Here is a 19527-nt window from a genome sequence, read left to right as displayed (position 1 = left end):
CCCCCACAAGACTATCAAAAGAGATCATCAATTTGGGAAATTTTGAAGAAAACCATGATGCCACTGTATACCTTGACAGAAAAGATAACAAAGTGAAATCTAATTTCCCATTATTAAAAATAATATCATTCCTCATTTTCCAATTTGACCACAAAACCGCTCTTGGGATGAAGGTCCAAACACATGAACGTGGTACAAGATCAAACCAAACTGAAAATAAGGCCACAGGGCACTCTGTAATTGCAAAGGAAACCTCCCACCGGCGCAAGAAGCTAGTCCATAACTCCCAAGACACTTTACAAGAAAAGAATAGATGAGAAACCGTTTCTTGAACCAACCCACAGAATGGATAATACGGATTTTCTATAACTTGCACCCCACATTTTATTAACTCTACCTTGACCGCAACCTTCTTGTGCACCACTTGCCAAATAAAATATTCAACTCTAGGAGGAGCTATACCAGCCCAGACAGTTATTTTCCAATGAAAACTATCGAAAGAGTTTCCAAAAAAAAATTCAAGATATGATTTCACTGAAAACCTCCCATCTCCTTCTCCCACCCATACAAGAGTATCATCCATCGATGATGAAGGATTTAAATTATAAACAATGCCATAAGCTCGTTCCATTGCATCAACTCCCAATCGGCAAGATTTCTCCTCATGGCAATATCCCAGAAACAGCCTGATGAATTATTTTTCCTGAAATTGGCTATCTTCCCCTCCTTATTGATTAATAATGCAAACAATCGAGGAAACATACCCTCAAAGAAACTCCATCCAACCAAGTGTCATGCCAGAACCTTATTGACACCTCATTGCCCGCCTTCAGCAGAAAGTTACTTCACAAACATTCCCCAAACTCGTCATCAGAGCAAGAATTCTTCACAACCCTTTTCCATATCCAAGAAGCTTTGTAAGAGGCTGAACTATCTACCCCCATATTATTCGGATTAATATTGTTTTTGCAACAAATTATCCTTTTCCACCAGGAGTTTTTATCGTTAGCAAACTTCCAGGTCCATTTTCCTAATAAAGATCTATTCATAAGATCAAGATTTGGAACCCCAATCCCTCCCAACTCTTTAGGCTTGCAGGCAATTTCCTAATTAACCCAATAAATTTTTTTTAATACTCAAATTCCCCCAAAGAAAATTTGCCATAATTAGGTTGAGCCTCTTCAAAACACATCTTGGTAATCTAAAAATCGACATGAAGTATATTGGCAAGGAGCAAAGAACCGACTTAATCAACACCACTCTACCAGCGATGGATAGTGAGGCAGACTTCCAAGCGGATATTTTTTGTAAAACTTTTGAATTATCGAATCCCATAGAGTAACTGAGTTTTTCTTTGGCCCAAGCGGAAGACCCAAGTATTATGTTGGAAAAGAACCCACTGTACACCCTATTGCTGCAGCCCACTCTGAAATAACCATCATTCACGTTGATTTCGAATAACATGTTCTTTAAAAGATTAATCTTCAATCCTGACATCAATTCAAAAATCAGAAGCACTCTTCTCACATTTTTCAGTTCCCTAATAGACGCATTACAAAAAATTAACAAATCATCAGCGAATTGAAGATGAGATAGCTGAAAAGAATCTCTCGGACTCCCAATCTCAAAACCTTTAAACAAACCTAACCTCATAGATTTTGACAACATCAAGCTCAACAGTTCAACAACCAAATTGAAAAGGAGCGGGGAAAGAGAACAACCCTGACGAAGACCCTCATAATCTGAAATTCAACAGAAGGAGAACCATTCACCAACACCGAAATGGAAGCCGTAGAAACACACATTTTCATCCAAGATCTCTATCTCTGACCAAACCCCATGCAATCCAGTAATTTCAGTAGCAAATTCCAATCGATTGAGTCATATGTTCTTCTGAAGTCAACCTTAAACGCTACTCCTTGAAGACATTTCCTCCTCAAATAGTCAATTCCCTCATTCGCGATAAAGGAACAATCTGTGATTTACCGACCCGGAATAAAAGCAAATTGGGAAGGGCCAACTACTGCATCCATACATTGTCTTAACCTTCTGGATAACACTTTTGAAAAAATCTTGTATAGTCCACCCACCAGACTTATTGGCATAAAATCCCTGATGGTTCCCGAATTCAATTTTTTCGGGATTAAGGTAACGAAAGAATGATTTACCCCTTTATCCCAACTTTTCCCGACAAAGAAATCACAAAACAACTTCATTATGTTCTCTTTTAATTCATTCCAAAACTTTTTGAAGGATCTCATTGTCAATTCGTCTGGTCCAGGTGCCTTGTTTCTATCAGACGATGAAATTACATCCCAAACTTCTTCCACTGAGAATGGTCTCTCTAAAAACGAAATATGATCCGCTGAAATCCTGGAGAAATTAAACTCCATCGCCTTCACTTCCACTATAGGGTGTTTATTGAACGCTTCTTTGAAATAAGTAACCACGCTCGCTTTAATCTCATCAAGATTCATCGTCAAATGTCCCCCCCACTTTCAGCACTTTAATAACATTTACCCTTCTCTGTTTGCTGCACACATATGGAAAAATCTAGTGTTGCGATCACCCTCCAAGCACCACTTGACACGTGATTTCTGTAACCACACTACCTCTTCTTTTTTATATAGATCCCAAAGCTTCCTTCTAGCCGGAACCAAAGATTCCATGGAGATAGAAGTGGAACCTTGTTGCATTTGCAGCTCCGATTCATGAATTAATTTTTCCAACTCCACAATTGATCGTTGCATACTGTTGAAACTGACTTTAGACCATTCCTTCATTGTCGGTTTGGTGCTTTTAAGAATACTGTAAATTCCTTTTCTTCTACTACTCAACCTTGCTCTCTGGAATTCCTCGACCATTCTATCCTTGAGACCATCTTCATCCAACACATAATTGAACAATATGAAAGGTTTCAGCCCCCAATCCTAGGCCTTACTTTCCAAGCTAATTGCATTATGGTCCGATAACAATCTCATGAGCAAAATCTGATTCACAAATGGCAACACCAACAATAAATTAAAATCCACTAAAAACTTGTCCTGTCTGAAAAATGTTGGATTATCCCTATTATTGCTCCAAGTAAAGTTACCACCCGACATATGGAGATCATTCAGACTAGATCTCTGTACAAACTCATTAAAGATTGTCATCGAGAATCTGTTGTGACCTCTCCCCATTTTCTCTTCTTCAGACAGGTATGCATTAAAATCTCCTCCCAAACAAATAGGACCTTCCAAAACTCCTCAAAAAAGATTCTTTTTCCATATCAATGGAGGTCCATAAACGTTAATAAACCAACAAGAAATAGACATTTCTTTCAGAATACCTTTAACTGCAAGAAACCTACCCTGTACATATTCTGTCTCCACCTCCAATTTACTTTCATCCCAAAGCGTTAACAATCCTCCTGATGATTCAACTACCAGAGATTTTGCAAAGTCATTCAAAAGATTTCCACCCAACCTCCTCCTTAAGGAATGAATGATACTCTCCAGCTTCGTTTCTTGTATGAACATTAGCATTGGTCTCTTTTGTAAGATAATATTCCTCACAGCCTTATACTTTTTTTCCTGCCTAACCCTCGCACATGCCACAAAATTATACTAAAATTTGACATAAATAGAACGGAACAAACACCCACTTCCCACATAACATCAGAGTGCATCTGCCATCGTAGTTCCTCAGTCACTACATTCGCCTTCTCCATGAAAACTTTTTTTCCTCCTCAGAACGTAACACCCATCAATTTGCTTACTTCCCAACTAGCTCGAGCTTCTTCATCCTCATCCGAATAATGCCCTAATGACTTTGTTTTTTCCTTCCTTCTCTCATTCGAATTGCTCTTCCCATACTTCTACTATATACTCTCTTGTAAATTTTATTTCCGATTCGGTTGCTTGACGCCTTCCTTTCTATCGAGCGACCACGGTTTGAAGGAGAGCCCACTAAACTGAATTTCCTATGAGCATCCAGCTGAATCGAACCTCCTTCGATGTATCCTGGAGTGGTCCTTAAATTGGAAGTATTTTTATTTGGAGAATTATTTCTGACAGACCTAGTCTCACTATCACGAATCTGCTCGTTATTCTCCTTATTTGTACCCGACATTTTCTGCATCATTAGACTTGCACAAATGTCTTGCTTTGTAGAATCCATCTCCACCGAATTTAGATATCTTGGAACCAATTCCTCAATAATTCCGGAAGCAGAAGCAAGGACTCCACCTGTCCTCAAATCTGGATCACACGGAACCGAACTCGCCTTGTTCATCATTCCAACCTCTTGGGCAACATCATCCCTCAAAATCCCCTCAACATTGCATTGATTCTCCGATGTTTCACCAACCCATTCATTAGAAAATTCTCCATCGCTCTCATTAATCATTACCTCTAAATATCCATCAGTCGATAGCTCAACTTTGACTTTTATAACATATAACCTGTCATTTGTGTTTATTGAAATTGACTCCGGAAGATCAAACGAACTGTCCACTCGAATTACCATCTTTACTGTTGTACAATCTAGCTTCATCAAGGTTTTCTTCCTAATCTCTACTCACTCCCCCCACTGTGATCCCAGGCTTGAAAATAAGACATCATTCCAACAATTAAGAAGAACTCCGATTAGCGAGACTTCACAAAAGACCAAAGGGCCTCCTTCTTTCTATAATATTGGTCTCAACCAGTCGAACCAGTAATTAAGCTCCAAGGATTTATCACTCAGGGCCTTCAACTTGTCCTCCTCCGATAAAAAAGTAACTAGAAAATAATTATTGGCTTACCCCCATTTCGCAACATTATCGACAATACCTTCACTTTGCAACGCTCTTTGAATTAATTCCACGTTATACGATTGTTTATGAATACTTGTCATCGACCACTTTAGCCATTTTCTCTCCTCCACCGGAATGAAAACATTATAGGGCTCTTTCACAACTCTGTTTCCCTTCGTTTGTTTATTCGGTACTAAAACCTCGTTGTACGATCTATCATCTCTAAAACTTCCAGAATACTCTCGTCCCTTCCTCGAATTTCCTACTACGCCACCACCAGTCTTCTCTACAATCCCATGAACATTTTTTAACCTCTACCGCCTTTTTTTTCTATGATATTTGGTGACCCCACAGGTACCCTCAAACCAGCAATCCAGGAACCATTGGTTTTCTCAATGGCATTCCTCATACCATTTTCAGTCGCAAATTAGGTGAACGCAAATGTAGCAGTTTATACCTTAGTTTATTCAAGGCATTCAGGATAAAGATCCTAACAACATGATCATGACATAGGAGCAAATCCCTTACTTCTCTTCTAGATACCTTTTTGGATAGGTTATTGACGAAAGTTGTCCATTCTTCACCAGAGGAAGAGCGACTTTTCATACGGCATATCGCTCTCTCTATTCTGCTCACTCATATTAAAAAAACAGCAACCAAAACTTTGATAAATGCACCACCAATGAAACAATCACCAACAAAGATATCTTATGCGCAGCCAACCACCAACAATAATATCGGACAACGAAACAGCAGCTCCTATCGGCAAATCAATTTGCAGCAATAACTATACGGTGAATACAACCAGTTTGACGCCAACGCACATATGGAGAGTAGAAGACGATGAATCTGGTTAACATATTGAAAAATAGACTCCTTGAAATCAGGGCAGTACGCTGTTTTTACCCAGTAACTAAGTTAAAATTCCCAAAGATAGCAAAAATAGAGGGCTAAGATGTTTCTGAGATTCCCATATGTTGTGTTTTGAAACGAAAAGAACCAGAGAAATAATTTTCTGGGAATGCTGATGTCTCCGGACGTCTTAAGCGGCGCCAACCATGGTGGAACAGTGGCGGAATGGTTTTGTCAGAGCCTTCATAGGTAAATTTCCGGTGACTGACAGCTTGTTTTGATAGAGAAGTAGGTGGGTTATGGTCGCAAGTTCCTAGCGAACACTGTGGTATGGTGGTGACGAATATGGACGGCGGAGGCTGAAGAAATCGGCAGTAAAAGACTTGTAGATCTACGCCGCTTGGAGGTGAATCTCTAAACAATAAGCTGGAATATGGAATTGCAATAAACAGACGGTAATTCTTGAGAGAAACAGTGTCGAACAGAGGTCGAAGTGCGGCGGTGGACGGCGACCGGCAGACGGTGGGCGGCTGATGACGGGTGACTGTTGAAAGAAATTCCAACCTACCAAGACTTCATATTAGGGCGATCAGTTGAGGTTGAAAATGATAAAACCTTGAAAACCCTAAAAAATGGTAGTTCATATGGGAATCGCAGTCTCACTCTCCCAAACTCCGTTTATTCCTCTTCGATTCTTAAACAAAACCCTCGGTTCAATGCAGAAATCTCAAAGTTCAACTCAATCTGTCTTAATCTCATCTTCTCGTTTCGTGGCTCAAAGAAGAGGTGGAAGAGGTGTCCCTTAGGGTTCTGATTCTTCGAGTTTTAATCGATTCCGAAGCTCCGGTGAGTTTTAGAGCTTTAAATGATTACATTGAGGTTAAGCTTGTTTTGCTTCTTCCTGTTGACCATCCCATCGTTTTCACATTTGATGTGTTGTTGGATTCATCTGAAAATGGTGATAATGCATCCTCATTCGATGCTACAAAGTAGTTGGTGATGGATACTGGTTAGTTCAGTTTTTAAGTTCCATTTAATTGTTATTTTTAGTATTTAACGTTATACTCTGGAAGTAAAAAGCAAAAGCCAGTGCTTTTGACAATAAAAAAATAGAGATCTTCATATGGCATTCATTGACCTTAAGAAGGCGTATGATAGCGTTCCCCGCGATACGATCTGGAAGACCTTGGAAACGAGACGGATCCCAACTGTATATATCAGGGCGATTCGTGATATGTACTGTAGATCTACTACATACGGCAGGACTACAGTTGGCGACACCGAGGCTTTCCCAGTGGAAATCAGACTCCACCAAGGGTCGGCTCTTAGCCCTTACATCTTTGCCTTGATTATGGACAACATCTATTGTGCGACACCAGACGGTGTTCCATGGTATATGCTTTTCGTTGACGACATTGTCCTAGTTGCTGAAACAAAATCTGAGCTAAATAGTAGACTGTTTACCTGGAAGACTGCTTTGGAAGAAAAAGGTCTAAAGATCAATATTGAAAAGATAGAGTATTTATGTTCAAACTTCAGTGGGAACCAAAATGATGCAGATGTAGAAGTATGCATCGAATGACACGTTCTCCCCTCAAAGGATTGTTTCAAGTACCCGGGATCTATGATACATAAAGATGGGGTAGATGATGACGTTACACATTGTATAAAGGTGGGATGGTTAAGTGGAGGGTTCCAACTGGATTTTTGTGTGACAAGAAGGTGCCTCTAAAACTTAAGGGAAAATTTTATAGAATGGCAATAAGACCAGTGTTGTTGTATGGATCAGAATGTTGGGCAATCAAGAAGGATCACGTAAGGAGGATGGAGGCCGCAGAAATGAGAATGCTTTGATAGGCATGTGGTAGGACTCTGTGGGACATGACACCAAACTCTGCAATTAAGATGTCTATGGGGGTGGTGCCTGTATCCGAAAAATTGAGGGAGGGAACACTACGGTGGTTTGGGCATGTCCTTAGGTGACAACTGTCGGATGCGGTCAAGAGGGTAGAGTTGATTATAGTCGACGGTGCCAGAAGGAGAGGATGACCAAAAAGGAAGTGGGTAGACTGCTTGAGATCTGATATGAAGGATTTACCCTTATCGAGGACATGACCTCTGATAGGAAAGTATGAAGACTTAAGACCAGGGTAGCCGAGTAGTGTGGGTCACAACCATAGGGTGTAGCATCTATGTCTTCTTTTTAATGCCTTTGTAGTTAATTTATAGGACTTCTACTTTTTATACGTTTTTGTCATTGGAATTTATGAAGGCTTATAACTAGGGTAGCGGAGTAGTGTTGCCTTAGTTTAGGTTTTAACCCATTTGACCTTATTCCTTCTCGTAGCTTGCTATCGCTGACTTATGTGTATCCTTCTAACGTTTCTGTCTATAAGCAGAGATTTTTACGCATGGATTTATTTGCAGGGATTTCTTCCCATTACAGACGCGCATATGAAGACTGCATATGAAAACTGTTCAACTATATATTTATTGATTTATTTATACATGCATTGTATTTTATCTTTATTTTTATTTTCTCACTGCCGGAGGTCTTCCACGGAAGTTGCTCTCAACCTGGCGTTGGGGGCAGCCTACTATCCCCACATCCCCTTACCCCATTGCATATGGGAATAGGGTTTTGTTGTTGTTGTTGTATTGTTTTGATTAGAGAACTATGACAACTGGGGCTGATTTAGTTATTTTACTTCTATATTTTATATGCAAAAACTATTTTTTGGTAAGACTTTACATTTTTTTGCCATTCCTTATGGCAGCTGATTGGATGCTTAAATCATTCTATTCTTGCCTCATTCCTCTCTGTCTGTCTCTCTCTCCTTTGTGTGTGTGTGTGTGAGATTTAAAGAGTCTGTCATCAATGGAAGGAGAAGTGCAGAAATTGACTAAAAGTCCTCTCAGGTAGTTCACATGCTTTCATTTCGATGCGCTAATTAATATCAGTTTCAAATATATTTACTGTTTGTTATCTCTTTGCTTGTTACCTTTTTGTTTATATTTATTTTTTGAATTTGGTTTATTTATGTAGAAAGTTCATGGAAATGCCATCAATTGACTGGCGAGAGGTCGCTGATAATTGGTTTGGAAATTGTTGCTGTTCAATTGGGGGTATAAGTGAGAAGTTGGTGACTAGATTTGGAAATTCCTATAGATGTGCAAAGGGTGTGTGTGCCTTTTAAACCTTACAACTGTTCTTCTTTGCAAGGATGATCTTGTGACATGTAAACTTTATAATGGAACCAACGAAGACCAGCCTGGATTAGATTTTGCTAGCGACTCTGGTTTGAGTGAAGATATGTTAAGTTCTCAAGAGAGAACGGATGACTTATGCTAGAAGTTGAGCTCTATTCATCTTAAGAATAATAGTTTTATATCAACTGTGCTAGTTGATAAGGAGGAAGCTAGTGGTAGTGAAAGTTTTTATGCATTACCTGTATCAATTTTCTCTGAAACTTGTACAGTGGAGCAAAACACATCAAAGCTCTTGGCTAATCAAAAATTGTTCCTTGGTGGTTTTCTTGGAAATGTCTTTATGGCTAAATCCTACAATCTCTCGATGGATATTGATTAGATGGAATTTGTATGCCCTAACTGTTTATCACTCCTGGGAGCTTGTCCTTTTGATAATGATGCTGCACCCATTGATGGTGCAGTTCGATTATTCAAATGCTACATTTCAGCGTGTTCATCAGCTGGTGGATCAGGGGACTTATTCAGGTGAGCACAAAACCGTTTGGCATTTAGGCACAATTACCATAAAGATATTTTGTTCTGACTTTTGCTTATATATGAGTCATTATGGTGATTAGATACCTGTGAAGTGTTGCTTTATTGGGATTGAAAAGTTTCATACTGTGGGCTTAAAGTTTGCTCGTCATGAACAGGAAATAAAACTTGGAAAGAATGTTCACTAATCAGCTACTGGAAAATGCGAAAGATGAATTGTCATTTCGGACTTTGGTTAGAGATTTAAAAACCAAGTCTCCCTTGTTGCAAATCGTTCTGCTAAATCCAAATTCTTGGTGCTGTTCTGGTGATTGCTTGTACACGGCTAGTGCAGCAGAATCTACTCTGAAGTTAGATTTGCTCCCTGCTATCAAGGTCAACTTTTCTGATTGTGGTGAAACTGCAGCATCTCAGTTAAGGTCCAACTCAATTGAGCTCATGATTGTCTCCTTCTTCCTTTTTTAGCAGGATAAGCTCATTAGTTTTCTGAATGGCTTAATGGATTGCATTAGTTGTTTTATGTTTAGGAAGCTTTTGATGCTTTTGGTCTTATGTCCTGCCTTTGTTGACAAGAATTGGGTTCTCATTTTTTCCCCATTGGTCCATACATTTGTAAATTAGGGGAAATTGAAACAGGTAAGAAAAGCAAAGTCAATGATACTACTGATAAATGAATTTTACATGCTTGACTTGGCACTAATAAAACTTGCTTGCTTGAAGGATGAAAAAGAAATATCTGTTAGAATTGGATGGTCAGCTTTTACAAGATTCAGAAATATATATGTATCTAATAGAATGTTTGGACACCTGAAAGAATTCATTGGTATCATTACTGTATCTCTTTTATTCAATGTCTATTTCATATCCGTGTTCAAGAAGTCTGTCAATGCCCTCCAACATTAACTTTTGCATTCATTTTATTTCCCCTAAAATAGTTTTCTAGTTCAGTGAATTGATTGTATCTCTATTTTCATTGGGAATGCATAGAATTCATCAGTATTAAATTTTGTTTCAATGCATTAAAATTGTTTTCCCACTTCTGCAGGGTACATGAAGATTGGATAACAAAGAATGTAGGGGGATGTAGTTTGAATGTTTGAACGGTAAGTAGATGAGTTAGTTGGATATCTATCATCGGCAAAAAAAATACTTCCACCTTCATATAACTTTCTCCAGGGTTTACCTCTTTCATTGTTGCCACGATAGAGATTATTTGTTATGCAACATTCGATTTAGAAATGAAATTTAACCATGAATATTGTCACGAAGCCCATCCTTGTGATGCTATAGAGTCGAGTCATTGTAACTACAAGTCTACAACAACAGAATTACTTGTGAGCGGTCTTTCATTTTGCAAGTTTCTTTTGTGGTTGGTTTGAAGTTTCACTATTTTAATGCCAAAAATCTAGTCGTCTTCATGACATTCATTCCTTTTAAGTCAAGCAGTGACGGATCCCAAAATCTAGTTGTTGTGCCACCTCAGCTGGAGTAACCTCGATACTTCTAATCAAATCATCAATGCAGCCAAACAGTTTGTCATCTTTGATTCCAATATAGGAGGATGCAAGTTTCCTGAATCCTGCTGGAGAACAATATCCCATGTAAATATGCACATCCATTCGCCCTGGTGATTTGTGGTAAAGATTATGATTCTTTCATGCCCACAGATTGACAACAATCCATCAATGAAGTTGAGTAAGCCTGACAGTGTTACCTGCAAAATCATGTGAAATAGAGAACCGAAAGGCTTGTTTCAACTTCAACCAAACCAAGTAAAGAAACAAATGAATTACCCCGGGATCGATACTCATCGGACGTTTGAGTTCATCTTCATCCTCTTCGTCGCTGTTTTCATTGACCTTGGTTCGATCATGCGTGACTTCGGTGCCACAATCAATGTCTTCAATAAGCAGAATTCTCATTGACTGGTTTGTGGTGGATGTGAGTATGTGTCTGGGTTCGGAATCGCTTCTGACGCTTTGGAACTGAAGATCATATACGTTATATCTCATGTAATTTGCAATTGCAGCAACTAGTGATGATTTCCCTGTTACTGGTGCACCATACAAAAGATTCCCACGTTTCCAAGCCCTGCCAACGTTCTCGAAAAACTCCTTGCGATCCACGAATGTGTCAAGATCCTTCATTATGAATTCCTTAAGCTCGGGCTCCATTGCCACGGTCTCAAATGTCGCAGGGTGGTTGAAAACTGTCGGCTTCCACATGGAGCAGTCTTGATCATATGTATAAATGTCGAGGGTTTCGCTCTTGCTCATAATCGCTTGTGCCGTTTTGTTTATACAAGGGAGGTATATTTCCTCAACTCTTTCTCTATCACTTTTCTTGTAGGTCAAGTTGAAGAATCTCTTATTAGGGAGGTAGATTTTCTTTGTTTCGATCGAAGATAAAGACCATTTCAAGCTCATGCCATCGAAATCATCGGTGATGGTGCAATCTACAGGGATGCTTCGTTTTGGTGGTTCCATGGGGTCGCTGGACTCATCGAAACCTACAAGAATACTGTCGCTGGAGGGTCCAATTATGGTCGGCAAATACACCTCAGCGGCTCTGAACATTTGGTTATCACCGGCGTGCCATCGGTCTTCGATTACGAAGATGAACTCGGACGAGAAGTTAGCAGCTGTGAGATCGTAAATTTTTTAGGTGATGTAGTTTCTCATCCTTTCTGGGACCATCTCATTTAGAATTGTACGGATTAGCATGGGCATGGCTGAAATGGAGGCGTAAGCGGAGAGAAGAGTGGACAGAGAAGGTAACTCTTTCAACATTGTTGCCATTTTCTATATCCCCTGTTTGGAAACTAAGAAAAAACAGGAGAACAAAAGAAGAGAGGAGGAAAAATTGAATGGAGCGGTCGAGTGAAGAGTGGGTTTGGGAAGACGATGCAGGCCAGGCAGAGGGTTATATAGAATCGTGTTGATGAGTCATCCAGAAAAAGGGGAAGTTCCTGGATATTAACACTAACGGGGGGAACTGGTTGACTGGAACAGGCTAATGGCCCCAGTACTGCATACAAGACTAATTTTAAACAATTGATGTAAAAAAGGGTGAATTTCTTCAAGAGGAACAATTTATGTGGTTGAAATTTGGAATTGATTCGGCATTAAGAAATTGATTGTGGTTTGGAGATTTGAGTGAATGTTAATGCTGTTCATTGAGGCCTTTTTCATTTTTGCTGTTTTTTATATAAAGAATGATTCCATGGGGACGGCTGCGTTTGCGTGCTTTTAGTTTATTCAAAAGTCCAAATCACATAAGCACTTAATATTTGGAAGTTATGCTGTGAGTCGGTAAAAAAAAAAAATTAAAAAACGGTATCACCGGTTAAAATTTTAATCGGTAATGTTATATCATTTAACCAGAAATATTATCAAGTACAATAATATATTAGGTAGCGCTTATATAATAAATTAGACATTTAACCGGAAATATTATCAAGTACAATAACATATTAGGTAGCTCTTATATAATGTAATAGGTACCGCTTATATTGACCTATTTTCGAAGTAAACCGGTATATTTATACCGGTAACATTACAAATTTACCTATTACATTATTATTATCGGTTTCGATGTTTTTTAGATCGATACAATTTTAAATGTATCGACACTTTATGCTTGCACCTGGTTGAGCATTCATATTTCATTCTAAAAAAATATCGACACAAACTAACAAAGTGTCGATACATTATTTAGACTTATTCTCTCATAAAACCAGTATATTTATACCAGTTACATTGAAAATTTACCTATTACATTATACTTATGGGTTTCGATGTTTCCGGGATCGATGCTTTTTATAAATGTATCGACACTTTATGGTTGCACCCTTTTTGGCATTCATTCTGGACCAAAAGTATCGACACAAATTTAGCAAGTGTCGATATTTTATGTTGACCCATTTTATCATAAAACCGGTATATTTATATCGGTTATATTATAAATTTACCTAATACATTATAATTATCGGTTTCAATGTTTTTGGGATCGATACTTTTAATAAATGTATCGACACTTTATGCGTGCACCTCGTTTGTGCATTCATATTGGACAATAAGTATCGAAACAAATTCACAAGTGTCGATACATTATGTTGACATGTTTTCTATTTAACCGGTATATTTATACCGGTTACATTGTTAATTTACATATTACATTATAATTATTGGTTTTGATGTTTTTTGGGTCGATACTTGTATAAAATGTATCGACACATATTTAGGTAGTTATTGTACATACCTAATTATGTACTGCGAATTTAATGTTGTACACACCCTTTAACTACCACTACCAATACCACATCCTATTGAAAGCAGCACGATTGAAACATGTTCAATGAACCTTTGCTTACATCTCCATCAACTCCGGGAACACTGAACTTGCACAACAAAATTTTTGCCATGGATCATACTGATGCAGACAATGTTAAGCCAACCGAGGAATGCCATGAAGTACATAATGTTGATGAATCTGACAGATTGGTTGGTCAGCTCTTCTGTTCACGTGATCAAGCTTGGTACTTTTACAAGAGATTCGCACGGGATGGGTTTAGTGCACGTAAGGGAACAACACGGCTTGACGTGGAAGGGAATGTGAAGACACAAGAATTTTGTTGTTCCAAAGAAGGGTTTCGAGTATCAAAAGTCAATACTGTTGATCGTCAACTTATGGGCACTTATGGGTGATTGAGAAGGGAAATACACGTCACTTATGGGCACAAGCCTATCTAACCGATCATTTCTTTGCCAATATTCGCTCAACACAAAGATGCGAGTCTATAAATGCTTCACTAGCGATTGCACTGAAACACAAGAAGATATATTTAGATGTTCGTGCAATTGAAGATGGAATTAGTAGAATGCGTATGAACAAGTTGAAAGCGGATTACTTAAGTTCCCATACGAAGCCCTTCCAGATCACAAAACTGGTCGACCTTGAAAGCCATGATGCTGCAAATTTTACCCGCGAATCTTTTCGTACGTTCCAAGATGAACTTCTACGGGAGACATTGTACCGGATTGAGTAAGAGATTCAGTCCTTATCAAATGAATGTCAACATTATATTTTGTCAAAGTACAAAGAAAAAAATAGGAAATTTGAAATTAGTTTTGATTCTCGTACGAAAACCCTAATTTGCTCCTGCAAAAAAATCAAGACCATTGGACTTCCGTGTCGCCATCAACTTCACATTTTGAAGCACTTGGATTACACATATTTTCTCGGACTTTGATTCAAAGTAGGTGGACTAATGATGCGAAGGCTTTTGCACCCAGTTATGTTGACTTGAATGTGTCTCTAGAAGTGATGCAAATGGCAAGGTTCGCTGCTCTACGTTCAACGTCAAGTAGGTTATGCTACATTGCATCAAAGACAGACGAGTCTTTCAAAACTGCAAGAGATGAGATGAAAAGACTAATAGAATAATTAGAAAACTCATTTGGTTTGAATGATTCAATCAACCAGAGCATTGTAGTAAACAACGTTCGTGACCCTCAACGAAAACAACAAAAGTGAAAAGAAGTACCGAAGAACAAGGTCGAGAAGAAAATTAAGCGATGTGGGTACTGCAACGGTGAGGGACATAACAAACTAATATGTCCTCAAGTCAAGCTCAGTTTGAATACAAGCACACAGCCTACATCAACTGATTTTTTCGAAGACGAAATGGAATGACAACGATCTCCATATATCGTAAGTGTCGAATCAAAATAAAAAAAGTGTCGCTACATGTTGTAGACATATTCTCTTATAAAACGATATATTTATATCGGTTATATTAAAAAATTACCTATTATATTATAATTATGGGTTTCGATGTTTTTGGGATCGACACTTTTTGAAAATGTATTGACACTTTGTGCGTTCACCCTTTTTGACATCCATTCTGGACATAAAGTATCGACACAATATTAAAAAGTGTCGATACATCTTGTAGACCTATCCTCTTATAAAACTGGTATATTTATACTGGTTATATTACAAAATTACCTATTACATTATAATTATGGGTTTCGATGTTTTTGGGATCGACATTCTTTGAAAATGTATCGACACTTTGTACGTTCATCCTTTTTGGCATCCATTCTGGACAAAACGTATCGACACAAATTTATATAGTGTTGATACATGTTATAGACCTATTCTCTCATAAAACATTTATATTACCTATTACATTATAATTATGGGTTTCGATGTTTTCGGGATCGACGCTTTTTGAAAATGTATCAACACTTTATGCGTTCACCCTTTTTGGCATCCATTCTGGACAAAAATTATCGACACAATATTAAGAAGTGTCGATACATGTTATAGATCTATTCTCTCATAAAACCGGTATATGTATACCGGTTATATTACAAAATTACCTATTATATTATAATTATGGGGTTTCGATGTTTTTGGGATCAACACTTTTAATAAATGTATCGAAACTTTATGCGTGCAACCCTTTTGGATCGACACTCTTTGAAAATGTATCGACACTTATGCGTTCACCCTTTTTGGCATCCATTCTGGACAAAAAGTATCGACACAATATTGATAAGTGTCGATACATGTTGTAGACCTATTTTTCATAAAACCGGTATATTTATACCGGTTACATTGAAAAATTACCCATTACATTATAATTATCGGTTTCGATATTTTTGGGGTCGTTACTTTTTATATATGGATCGACACATTATGGGAAACTTTAAGTTTAGATACATTATAGAAAACGATTATAAATATACCGATATTTTTAAGTATGGAAACTTTGTTGTGGAGATCATAGAAAACATTTCTTTAATAATGTGTTTCGATACATTTGCACGCAGATGTAAAATACATTAATAACTAGTATTGATATTTCAACAATCCTCAAATGTATCTGTATACAGAGAATCAAATATGGAATAATTAATGAAAATATACAAACAATATAATCAAACCAAAAGATACATACACAACAATGTTCAAATAATGTACCGACAACGAAATTAATCCGATGAAAAAGGGTTATTTCTAACGAAGTTCGGAATATTAGGCGTCTTCAACAAATTTTCCAAATACTCTCGTATGTTCCGTCTTTTTCTGAGGACATACATAAAATTTTCAATTATCAAACTAATGAGGTGTAATTTTACTAACAATAAACTAAATTCGCATAAGCATGAATAAATTTGTGTCATACCTAGAGCACTGTCGTTCGAATGGGAAGCAACGTCAAAGGTGTGTGGACATATGTAATTGTATTTCTATATAAACGCATAAATTGTTAATCAATCAATGTATGAACACATGTTTAACTGGAAAAACATATTGCTTAAATGCAACTTACCCGATTATAAATCATTTTTTCCGTTGAATCATAGACCAAAAGTGTAATTAGCTTTTTAAAATCAGGACACGCGTTCCAAACATCATTGAGATCTTTACAGTAGGTAACGGTATCGTATGTTTTGCATTTTGCTTGATCCTGTTCATAAACAGTCAAACATAAATATGTAGGAATCATAGACAAAGAAAAGTCAGCAAACTGTAATGACATTCATCTTACCTAAACGAATAAAAAATGCTCAGAAAATAAAGGAAGTTTCTCAAGTACACGGTCGATGTTATGCCTGAGATTGTAATCAAGTTTGAATGTTAACGTTCAATTATATATTAATGATTTTGGCTACAATAATTCAATTGCTCAAGAGTTATAACCTCGTCTTGGAAGACCAAATGACAACAACAAAATTGTTTACACAAAATTTTATAAATTCAAATAATCCTGTTCTGAGGACAATATCTACAACATGAAGAAAATGAGATTAAAGTTCTACGCTTATATGTTAAAATAATGGATACAAAAGAACAGAATTAAAACCTGCAGGCAGTCTTGGGATGTAGGCAAAGACACCATTGAGATAAAAAATTAAAAGTTTTCTTGAAGGCGGCGTTGCAGACACGATATACTTGTTTGGATCATCATCATCATCATCATCGTCATATTCATCGTCATCTTCATCTTCATTGACCGCTTGGTTGTCCATATCTGTTAAAAGAAAATAAAATACATTTCAGAACGTGTAAATGTTTAGAAACATAAATAATGAATTACCTAACTCGTTTGATGTCGTTGACGTAATTCGTCACACAATATGAAGACTTCATCGCGCAATGATGAAATATCGGCTCGCATTCCACTCACAAGGGAATCAATATGCTCCCAAAAATTGACAATGTATTCCATCACGATCTTAATTGTGACATCCTCTCCAACTGGAGCTTCTGGAGCTTCTTTCATCATTACTTCTCCAATTGGTTGCTCGTCTTCATGGCCAATGGGGTCTATTTTCTCCCTCTCTTGATTTAATCTGACCTCCTTAACACGCTTCCAACTGAGTTTTTTAACAAAATCATATCCCGATTTTTTAATAAATAACATGTCGATCTTGCGGGTTAATCAAACAGCGACGTCATGCGAAAAATCAACTTCTTTCTTATTCAACAGATGGGTGATGACACATCCATATGGTAGTGAAGTTGAAATTGTTGCTCTCTTTGTGACTATATATACAATTGTATTAAATATCAGTTTAGCAATGTTTGGAGCCGTTTTGGATTTGGATTTATACTTGCTATCCACCAACAATCGCTATCTCGAAGCGTTGAATGTTTCCCCCACTAGGTCGGATATACCATGTGAGCATTTTGTGAAACACTCTCGACTCTACATCTAGATGAATTAGGCTATTTCTAGCAACCCGTTGTATTGTAGTATCTAAATTATTTTCATCTGAATCCCCTTTATTCTCGACACCTAGACCCTCCGCAATAGTTTTCGGAGATATATATATTTCCTTCTCCCATGACATGGGTATTAATTCCTATTATATTAGTCTTATTAGGCTCGTGCTGTAAAGAAGCATTGTTGTAGAAGACTTTAACTAGGTTGGGGTAATATTTTGTTTCTACACCAAGGAATTCAAGCCAATCCCAAGATGTAAATGTGGATTTAAAACTAAATGCATATTTATCATCAAACAAGAAACCCAGGTCAATGACACGTTCGGGACGAATCTTCCTTACTTTAAAACTCATCTGTCATATTTGTTTCTCCATATCGGATCTAAAGTTCAGATTTTCGAAGGACCTAATTTCCTAAGAAGAAACGTTTGTTTGAGAAGGAGGTTATGGTTAAGAAGAACTGGGTTGAGAAGAGCTTTGAGAAAGACTACGCTTCTGACGCTGATGTTTTGGAGCCATTTTGGGTGTGGATGCTATTACAATGGAATACAAACACATTCAGGAAAAAAACTCCAATATAGAAATCAATCAAACCCATAAAATATCGATAAATGTACATGAATATCTGATCATCACTGTTATGATAACGCTAGTATTCGTCAGAGAGGAAGAGTTCTCTTCTATCTTTAGGTTTAGGGTTTGTCGGTTTAGAGTTTGTATCGATTTATATATAAATAATGAAGGGGGAAACACGTGATATTTAAAATAGTATCGACATAAAATTAAAAAGTGTTGATACATGTTGTAGACATATTCTCTCATAAAACCGATATTTATACCGGTTACATTGATAATTTACCTATTACATTATACTTATGGGTTTCGATGTTTCTGGGATCAATACTTTTTATAAATGAAACGACACTTTATGGTTGCACCCTTTTTGGGATTCATTATGGACCAAAAGTATCGACACAAAATTAAAAAGTGTCGATACATGTTGTAGACCTATTTTCTCGTAAAACCGGTAAATTTATACCGGTTACATTGAAAAATTACCTATTACATTATACTTATGGGTTTCGATGTTTCTAGGATCGATACTTTTTATAAATATATCGACACTTTATGGTTGCACCCTTTTTGGCATTCATTCTGGACTAAAAGTATCGACACAAAATTAAAAAGGTTCGATACATGTTGTAAACCTATTCTCTCATAAAACGGTATATTTATACCGGTTACATTGAAAATTTACCTATTACATTATACTTATGTGTTTCGATGTTTCTGGGATCGATATTTTTTATAAATGGATCGATACTTTATGGTTGTACCCTTTTTGGCATTCATTCTGGACCAAAAGTATCGACACAAAATTAAAAAATGTCGATACATGTTGTAGATCTATTCTC

At 37.3% G+C, this 19527-nt stretch overlaps 2 pseudogenes; one reads left to right on the top strand and one right to left on the bottom strand.

The window, feature by feature from the left end:
• The first annotated feature begins 5835 nt into the window (after positions 1–5835).
• On the top strand, positions 5836–9838 carry LOC120139251 (annotated as a pseudogene).
• Positions 9839–10989: 1151 nt separating this feature from the next.
• Positions 10990–12252, bottom strand: LOC120139223 (annotated as a pseudogene).
• Positions 12253–19527: the final 7275 nt, after the last annotated feature.

Source organism: Hibiscus syriacus, unplaced genomic scaffold, assembly GCF_006381635.1.
Source record: "Hibiscus syriacus cultivar Baekdansim isolate YM2019G1 unplaced genomic scaffold, ASM638163v2 tig00110733_pilon, whole genome shotgun sequence".
NCBI lineage: Eukaryota > Viridiplantae > Streptophyta > Magnoliopsida > Malvales > Malvaceae > Hibiscus > Hibiscus syriacus.
Note: the sequence above shows the minus strand (reverse complement) of the source record. Positions and strands in the feature narration are given on the sequence as shown.